This window comes from Limulus polyphemus, unplaced genomic scaffold (assembly GCF_000517525.1).
Source record: "Limulus polyphemus unplaced genomic scaffold, Limulus_polyphemus-2.1.2 Scaffold1559, whole genome shotgun sequence".
In the NCBI taxonomy this organism is placed as follows: Eukaryota; Metazoa; Arthropoda; class Merostomata; order Xiphosura; family Limulidae; genus Limulus; species Limulus polyphemus.
The window spans coordinates 247,780-257,414 of record NW_013667169.1 but is presented as its reverse complement, the minus strand read 5'-3'; the positions used below and the strand labels follow the sequence as shown (position 1 = coordinate 257,414).

The following is a 9,635-nucleotide window of genomic DNA, read 5'->3' as shown; positions in this document are numbered from 1 at the left end:
AACTATCCTGTACCTTGGCGAATGCTCTAGCATTTACTAGATATAGGGTAGTCTGGTATATAAAAGAGGGTGACAACGTGACGGGACAATATTGTGTGTGTAGACAGTGAGTAATTGATCTGCAGTAGGCGAGTATTATTGAAGTTGAGCACGTTCGTCGTTATAGCGTTTGTTTTAGCGCGAATGTTGAAATCAAGTGTATCGTATAGTTATATTCGGAAAGAATAAACCAGTTTTATTTAAGAAAGGACTTGTGTCGCTAAAGTTTCGTCGGAACGAATTTACGGAAAATTAACTAACGAACAGAGACGTAACAGAGCATTAAATTTAAAAAGTCTGGTACGTGATCTCTAAGAAGATAGTCAACTTACAATTAAGCCCAAGTAAAAGTGACAGTCCAGCATCTGAGCAAGCAATACACATTGTATTTGTGTCTTTGATTTAATAAAGATTGTTCCTTGTGTTTACAGTTTGTCTCTTTATCATATTCTTACGAACTCAGTCAAAGTTAGAGAATTACTTCATTTTGAGCTAAATATATACCGCAAAAGATACAATGCCAAAGTTATATGAATTTCTAGACGTTGGTGTACGGAACCTTTACGTGAGTAATAGGATGAGTGCATGTTTATTGTTTTTTAGCATTAATTTACCAACGGGTTGGCCCTGTCGTAGAGCTCTGTATTTCAGTGCTGGCGAGCCAGGTTCGAATCAATGTGATGTCACAAAATTTTATCCGTCATTTAAGCTGTGGTTGTGTTATAACAGTGACATCCAGTCTTTTAGTGTGGAGGGCAGGCGGTAGGCTGTTGCTGACTAGCTGCTTTCCCCCTTGTCAGTAATTCACAATTAGGATCAGCGGCAGATAGCCTTGGTAGCTTTAACATAAATGCAAAATATATAAATATGTAATGAGGATGTCACAACTACATACATAACACTTGCTCGTGAATTTAGACAAATTTCATTAATACATGTGATTAAACATGTATCGTCAACTAATTATGAAAATTAATAGCTGTTCCAGCTGTTGATAGTTGTCCAACCCAACTGAAGAGTTCTGGTAATGACAAGAAAATAAATCGTATCAGAAAAAAGGGAGTTATAATGTTATGATTAATCCCACTATTCAATGATAAAACAGTAGCCTGAGAGTTGACGGTGGGTAGTGTTGACTAGCTGCATTCCTTCTAGTCTGTCACTTCCAATTTAGGGACCTCTAGCATAGATAGCCCTCAAGTAGCTTCGCGCGAAATTAGATACAAACCAGATAAAACAAAATTGATCTTTTGACCAAACAACAAACAGAGAAACAAGGGTTCGGCACAAAATTGGTGAAATTTGTGACCAGCCCCCCAGTGGCACAGCGGCATGTCTGCGGACTTACAACACTAGAATCCGGGTTTAAATACCCGTGGTGGTCAGAGCACAGATAGCCCATTGTGTAGCTTTGTGCTTAATTACAAACAAACAAAAAATTTGTGACCAAAATCGTAGCTTGTATCTCGTGAATAGATTTCGCTAGTTTCTTTTATAGACGTTATCTTTATTTTAGAAAGTTAAAGAAACAATACGAACAACTATTGTTAAAAATATAATCTTTTACTAAAAAAAACTGAAGCTCTAGAAGAATATGATTAATGTTTTAACTACTATTTACCTAACGAAATATGTGGTTCAACTTATAACAACTTTGGTTTGGAAGTGAACTATAAAAATGTATATATCCGCTAGCTAAACTACTCAAAAGTTTCCTTTAGAAACAGCTCTATAAAGTAAAGACGGAAGATCACAAAAATAATATTTGTTTATTTTCAAAACACATATGTATATTTAATTCTCTTTACAGACAATTGAGTTGCCGAAATATTGAAACTATATTGTTGTTTCTTAACGCGGTTGTATACAAAAGAAAAACTAGGATGGTAGCATCGATCAAGTCCCGACTCCCGAAGTTTACCGTAACTAAACTTTAGCGAGATGTAAAAGATGGTTGTAATGCTCGTTTATTTCATAATAATTGATTGTCTGTTTAGGGAAGTAACTTGAAACTTATTTATTTGCATTGGTGTTTGTTTTGCTTCTGAAATACTGGCTTTTTATTTATTAGGAATGCATTATACAGCACTAGACAACAAGTAAGTAAACCTTCTCGGCGAAATGTGCTAGTCTTACTTGTTACATTATGCCATTCCTAACTTACGGCTCGTCTTCAAATAGGACTGGAGACTCGGTGAAGGTGGTCTAGGTACCGTAGCATTGTCATTCTCATCCGCATGGCCGAACGAATTTAACAGTACATTTATAAAATATTCAGTAGTCCTAATTAACGATAGCTAAATTAGCTTTTACTGGGTTTTAGTTTTAAGTATTATTATATATCAAGCTAAATATATTTCTTTCGTATCTTTAAATACAAATTAAATTAACAGTTAGAATAACTATAGTATAAATATAATGGGGTGTAACATGTAGCACTCGGTGACAATGACTGTGAGCCTTGTGACAGTAAAATGCTACTATTTTATAATTATATGAATATAGCAGTTTTATAATGAAAATTTTTTGGTTCGAAAATGAGGACGTATTTAGTATGTAAATTATCTATTATATATAACTGAATTACTACCTTAACTAATTAGTAAAAGCATAATTTGTAGTACCCTTAAAGTTAAACTGTTAATGTTATAGACTGGCTACTTTTGTCATATTGTCTTATCCTATGAGAAATAGCATGCTTTCATTGTTCCGTTTTTAAGAAGTAACACTCAGATGTTAGTTATTTTTTAAAAACAACTGGAAGCTTTGGTACTTCCTACTAAAATAAAATCATTTGAAGTATTGGAGACATGCTTCTCAGTCACCTGCCCACTTTTTACTGATTTACCAAAAATGAGAGGGGGAGGCTCACATATCTGACCTTTGGGCTCATTAAAAATTTTGGGTAAAAACTTGTATGGGACGGATATTTTAATTTTACTCTTCATATCTTTCAACTTATCTCCAAGGGATTAATATTTAAAATAATTATGGTAAATTTTATATTTCCCGTAGAATGCTCAGGGTCTGGAATATTGTTAATATCTTTCATAAAAAGAGAACATTTAATAGCTTGGCCATCTCGTAGTCTTTGATAAAAACTTTGCCATCAGCATCTCTTAAAAGCCCCATTTTAACATTTGGCTTACCTATAACATATTTAAAAAAGCCTTGCTGTTGGTTTTAATATTATTTGTCATAAGCCTTTTTGTATTTCCCATTTCTTTTTAAACTAAATCTTCTAGTTTAACTGTGAATTTAAACTTTTTAATCTTATGAATTTATCCCTGATTTTTTTGTGTATCTTTGTTAAGCTAGTTTGATCTTCTCTGTTATCTTTTTCCTCTCTTTAGGAACATTTCTATATTGAATTTAAAGTTATTTATTTTTGTAAACTATAACTCTAAACCTATCCTTTACTTTCCAGAAAATCATCAATTTCCTTCTTAAACTCCTATAAAGTGCTGGCTCCACTACTGCCACTGGCAACTCATTTCATTATTCAATCACCCTGTTAGAAAAATAAAACAGTCTTGACTGAAGTCTAACCTGTATTTTCCACAACTGTCTCCTCATGTTCTAATATCTTCAGAACATAGCACAAAGAAATCAGAGGCATGGACAACAATATTTATTTGAGAGAGGACTAGTTTTACTGTTAGACTTTGCCTGTTGGACAAGTTTTTTTTTATCTTTTCACATCATTCTATTGCTGAAAAAAACTGGGTAGATTTCATGAGAGGTATACAAGTTCTTGAAGATGCTGAAGTGTGGAATTCTAAAACATATGCATAAACACTTAAAAATGGGTACCTCTAAACCTCAAACCAAAACTATATACAAAAGTATACATATCTCTCTAATTCACAAACACTCACTTGTATACACAGTAACAAATTTATTTAAATTAATGTGACAATAATATTATATTGCTTTTGTCTACATTAGGAGTTCAATAAAGTTTGGCTACCAGCTTTAGGAAGAATACATAAGATAATAAAAATTGCAAAAATTTTAAACTGTTATCTCTCTGTCTGTCTAATACAGACCATTTTAGTATGCGGCATGGTTAATGTAAACCATGATCTCTATGATTTAGTGCTTGGGATATTCTTCATACTGTCCCGTAAAATGCTAATTACTGAATGTTAAAAACACATAAAATGTATGGAAAAATATATGTGAAGAACTTAAATGTGAAATGTAGTATATGCCATTCCCAACAAAATTGAGATGTCAATGGCATTATATTAATGGATAAGAAACATTTTAACTAAAGAGGCCTGTGGATGTAAAGTATTTTGTCCAAAAATAAAATATTTTATAAAATTGAAGGTAAACATTAAATATAGATTTTTAAGTTTTCAGCTAATAATTTGCAATTGTTGTATGTTTTAAAAATATCGAAGTTGTACATACAGCATTTTCTTCAAAGCTCATATCTATATATATATATATACATATAGCTGTGTGTGTTTGTAATATATATATATATATATATATATATATATATCAACATAAATTGATATATAAATTTATATATCAATATAAATATCTAAGCAGTTGATAGCTACATCAAAAAGAAAAGACTGCATTGCAAACAGCCAGACCAAACCTATGTTGAAATAAAACATTTATAATATAAAACAAGTAAAGGCTTAACTCTTTAACTACTGGATCCTTACATTGTGAGGACATAATGTAGCTCTCATCATATTTCATTCCAAAAATTTAACTAGTGGATGAAATTATTTGAAATTTGACAGACTTTCCTAAAGGCATTGAGTTTCAGAAAAATATTTAATTTTGATTTTTTTTCTACAAAAAATTTGTTATTTAATGTACTTATTTGCATTCAGACTTTGAATAGTTCAAGTGCAAGATGATTATCATGTTAAGTATAAAAATTCTTTTTTTTTTATCTTACAGTTTTCAAATGTTATTTGTATAACCTCTAGAACCTCCTAAATGAATATCAAAAGTTTTTAAGGTAAATGTTTATATTTTATTTTTTGTTTTCTCTATCATATCACTAACTGTAGTTATTATCATGCAGTGAAATGTTCAAAATTAAGGAATAGAAATATGTCGTACTTTTTAATTCTTCTTCGAATAATCTTTAAATATCTTCTTTTGGTTATATTCATAGTATCAAGTTTTTACCTTTCTACTTATAGTTTATATTTAATGTTTTATTTTTTATTTTCTGTCTTTTACAGTTTATTACTAAGCACAGTAGTGCTTGGTATGTAGGGATGGGCCGAGAAAAAAAAATGGCTGTTGCATTCAATCTATTACTCTATGATGTTTACAAATAGCTACTAAAGTTGAGTTATAGCCTTATTTGAGCACCTAATTGCCATTATCGAGTGTTTCACAGCTTGTGAGACTCAATATCATTGAAAAGTGGAGAACTGGGAACTAGCTAAAGAGCTGAAGTGTTCATCTTTCCTTTTCCCACGTTAGCCAAAAAATGTGAAATTTTCACAATGGCTTTAGTATGACAGAAAAGCATTTTAAGAGTACTTGGGAACAGGCTATCACTAAGCACAGTAGTTCATAGTATAAGCTAAAAGAAATACAACAACATAATTCCAGTGTAAACGATATTATCATTATCCCTTGAAGTTAGTTTTTGTATGGAAATCTGGGTTCCTTTAAAAAGCTTAATTACAGGGTGAAACAGGAATTACCAGCCAATAATAGATGAACCTTAGATGACTGTAACATGAATAATACTCAATGCTGTGTACACTATACAATTGGTGTTTTCATAGAATACACTAACTTTCAGTCAGGGGAAAAAACATCACAAAAGAAGTTGAAATTGTTGTAAATGTAGAATGATGTAGGGATGACAGTGACAAAAAAATGCAAACACAAATGTAGGGATGATACAGCTATATATATTTTTCATACATTCTTTCCTTACTGCAGGTTCCTCAACATTAAGTCCCAAGCAGTCAAGATTATAACCAGTGATAATTAATAATCTATTATATCCAATTGTATGGTATAGTATCAATATCTGAGGTCATTCTCCAAGTGCAATGAAGAAACTGACAAAACTGATATGATATTAACAATATATATATATATTACCATTGAATTATGAAAATATAATAAATGTTCACTTATCAACCTACTTCAATGAAATTGTTTACAAAAATAAGAGGGGAAACAAGTAAAAAAAAATACTTGCAAAAATTAGATATGATGTAGAGATGGCAATGTAAAAAAGTACAGAAACAAGGTACGGATGAATACAAAAAAAACATACAAAAAGAAGTAATAAGTAGCCAAATCTTTTCAAGAAAAACTATTAACTACAACTAAATGTTGAGTTGCTGTCAGATGCAGGAATCTAGGTTTGAATAAAAGCATTTAACCTGAATAATGCTATACAGTCTTACAGTGGCTAATAACCATGAGCTTGTAAGATTGACTCAGTACTTACTGGCTACTTATGTAGGGGTTTTTGTGTATTCATCCCTATCTTGTTTCTCTAGTTTTTGCATTGCCATCTGTACATCATATTTAATGTTGGCAAAATTTTTATGTTACTATTATTGATCTTGACACATATCGAGGGGTGCCCGTGGGCCATATTACAGTATCTTTGGCAGAGATACACAAGCCTTTAGCAAAATGTTTTTGCACTTTGGTAATAAGTTAACTCTTGTGAACTGAAGTGAAGTTTGTTTTATATTAAAAGAATTATTAAACCTTTCAAATATGAATTTTTAAACAAGTAATACATAAATAACTAAAACCGAAATACAATTTAGCTGTATGTAATTGTTATGTAGGAAACAACAGTAAGTGCTAGCAAGGGCAAAACTGTAACAGTGCTAATAGTGATTTAATGCACTTGAGCAATCCTGCACACCAGTTTTAAAATAACCATTTAGAGATTGTAGTTTAAAATTAGCTCTTTCTATTGGCTTTAGACAGTTACATAAAATAAGTATATGTGGGTTGTAACCTGAAGTCTTAAATATAGAAGGTGGGCGTGGCTACTGTCAGGGGATGAGAATATATATTTCTTGTATTCTTTTGAATTGACCCAAATGAACTTGAAACTTCGACTGGTAAATGATGTTAATACACACATGAAAATAGCCAATATTGAAATTTTTTTCACAAATTTCAAGCATAATATATTTATTTCTTCCTTCTTAATACTTAAGGAATAATATTTTGTAACAAGTGCAAAAATATATTGCATAAATATCTAGAAGTAAGAATTTAATATATTGAGGAAAAACAAGACAATTGTACAAATACATAATTTATTATGACCATCGTTTCACTAGTAAAGGCATCATCAGGTACAGACTGAAATGTTTTGTAGCAGGGTTTTATATATATATATATATGTTTAAACGAAGAACCGGAAGTGACCTTGACATTCATCTAGAGACAAGTGGGACGGAGCTTAAGTTGGTTTGGTTGCTTAGAACTTTTTCTGGATTTGCTTTTAGACATCTATTAATTTCTAAAATTTCCAGGTTTTCTAGTTTTTTACTTTTTTTTTCACAGATATGTAAAATTTTGCAGCTTTTTTTTTCTCGATGAAATTGATGTTTAGTTTCAATAAGGTGGGATGCAAAGGTTGAATCCATTTTCCTTAATTTCCAACCTCTATAATGTTCTTTAATTCTTGTTTCTATGGGATGTCCTGTTTGACCTATATGTACATTATCGCAGTCTTGACACGTTAATTGGTAAACATCACTGTTGCTGTACTTTTTGATTCTGTCTTTGTTCTTGGACAGCATTTTTCCTAGGTTGTTTTTATGGTAGAAGGCCGGTCTAAAGATTTCTTTGTTCAATGTGTTATATATTTTGTGAGAAGGTTTTCCAATGTAGCTCATCTCAAACCATTTTTTTTTGTTGTCCTTTGGTACAGTATGTGGGTATATTGATTTTAAATTTATAGCTTTCAGTTTTTTACACAACAATGTGTTAATTGACTTTGTTGTATAAACATTGTTGTAGCAATTTATTTTATAGTTTCTAATTCAGTTTCATAATCTTCAGATGACAAGGGTGTAGTGATAAGTTTGTTTAACAAACTATGGAACACGGCAAGTTTGTGAGATATCGGATGTCTTGAAGAAGCATGTATGATGGTGTCACAATAAATTGTTTTCTGACGATTTTGAAAAAATGTACACCATTACTTATGTCAACATTTAAGTCCAAAAAATTAATGTCTGTTTTTACCAAATTCCATAGTAACTTTAATAAATTTGTTTTGGGAATTTAGAAAAGTTACAAAATTGTCGAGTTGACGTTTGGATCCTGTCCAAAGACAAACCACATCATCAGTGTATCTATACCAGTATTTAACATTTTATATTATTTTCATTACTAAACAATTTCTTCTCGAATGAATACTTCTGCAAGTGTTTAGTGATGAAAATAATACAAAATATGTTTAGACAGTCTGGAAATTTTTGAAATTGTTGCCCAACCATACTTAAAAATATTCAGTGTAATATGAACTTGTATAATTGATATAACTTTTATGCTTAGAATGTTTAATGCATTAACTTAGCAAGCTTTTCGGTTTGTTTGATTTTTATAGTTGCACTAGGAACACTAAGAATTTTTATTGTTAAGACTTGTAGTAAATTTACCACCTTTTTAACTCTTTCAATATGAGGTCAGTCAATGTAACACCCTTGTAAACATTTTGTGCTTGTCATAGTTTTCATGCTATAACTTTTAAATTAGTAAGCGAATATTAATAAAATTTGGCAGATTATCAGTAAACATTACAATGTTTTCATACGCAAAATATCTAATTTTTTTTATTAAGTTGTAAGGTTTGTAAAGCTATGTTTCTCTCGGTGCTTTTTTTTTCTTTTCACATCTTGCCTATCTATCATGCAAAGTACTTTTCATTTTAAGATTAAATATACTTGTGTGCATCAGAAAATTTTGAAATTTCACATGCAAAATCTTTGTAATGTCTGGATAGTTATCAAACATTTCTTAAGAAAAAACTATATATTTTATCTGTTATTTTCAGTAATTAAACTCTGTACAGGTTTGGTAGATTTGAACAATCTCGCAACCATCATAAAAAATTAGGAAATAAACACAAATTATGCCATTTTCATTCTATAATAACACAGATTATAACATGAAAACATAAATGTTCAGACAAAATAACTTAAACATTATACATTTATATATATATTTATTATTTCTATTATATTGACCTTTCACCTGTGCCAGGCTAATAATACAAAAGTTACAATGACGTGGCTCACGTGCACTCATGTTACCATATCAAATAACATAAAACTGACCTTTAGTCTGTACAAAGTAACTTTTTTTGGCTTTGTTTTAGTCAATTAGTATTTTGTAAAATATATTCACATTTCAGTTATTATACATTATATATGCCTATAGATTATTCCTATTTTGAAGTAAGTTCTTAAACATATTTTCCTAAAACATAGAACTGTAAATAAAGAAGTAAAGCAAACATTTATCTCTTCTAGTTACAACATTTGTACTCGATTGCTGCTTGACATAGGTTGCTAAGCCTTTAAAAATTTTGTACATGGAGGATGTGAAAC

General features: G+C 30.6%; 1 protein-coding gene across 1 annotated transcript in view; it reads left to right on the top strand.

Moving 5' to 3' along the window:
- The first annotated feature begins 1,981 nt into the window (after window positions 1-1,981).
- Window positions 1,982-9,635, top strand: part of LOC106464091 (histone-lysine N-methyltransferase 2C-like) — a 138,676-nt gene continuing 131,022 nt past the window's right edge. The window contains exon 1 of the mRNA XM_022391762.1: window positions 1,982-2,138. The gene's annotated coding sequence lies outside the window, so the exon portion shown is untranslated. The remainder of the gene's footprint in view (window positions 2,139-9,635) is intronic.